The 205-nt window shown below is 32.2% G+C and overlaps 1 protein-coding gene across 1 annotated transcript in view; it reads right to left on the minus strand.

The window, feature by feature from the left end:
• The window catches only part of LOC107044486 (intraflagellar transport protein 74 homolog), a 42,120-nt gene that overhangs the window by 9,559 nt on the left and 32,356 nt on the right, over positions 1-205 (minus strand). The window lies entirely within an intron of this gene.

Consider the following 205-nt stretch of genomic DNA (forward strand, 5'->3'; position numbering starts at 1 on the left):
TATATATATATTATACATTATATACATATATATACAGGGTGTCCCGTAACCGATCACTTTCCTCAGAGGGTATTGTAGAGGACGATTTTTGGAATCGAAAGTTCCCCTTCGGTTTTTGGATCAGGCCATTTTTTTTTTGGATTTTGATTTTTTAATGTTGTCTGACTTTTAATTTTTTTAATTCTGTTACTACTTATTCCAGGGC

Source organism: Diachasma alloeum, unplaced genomic scaffold (genome assembly GCF_001412515.2).
Source record: "Diachasma alloeum isolate Michigan unplaced genomic scaffold, Dall2.0 Dall_scaffold_00749, whole genome shotgun sequence".
In the NCBI taxonomy this organism is placed as follows: Eukaryota; Metazoa; Arthropoda; class Insecta; order Hymenoptera; family Braconidae; genus Diachasma; species Diachasma alloeum.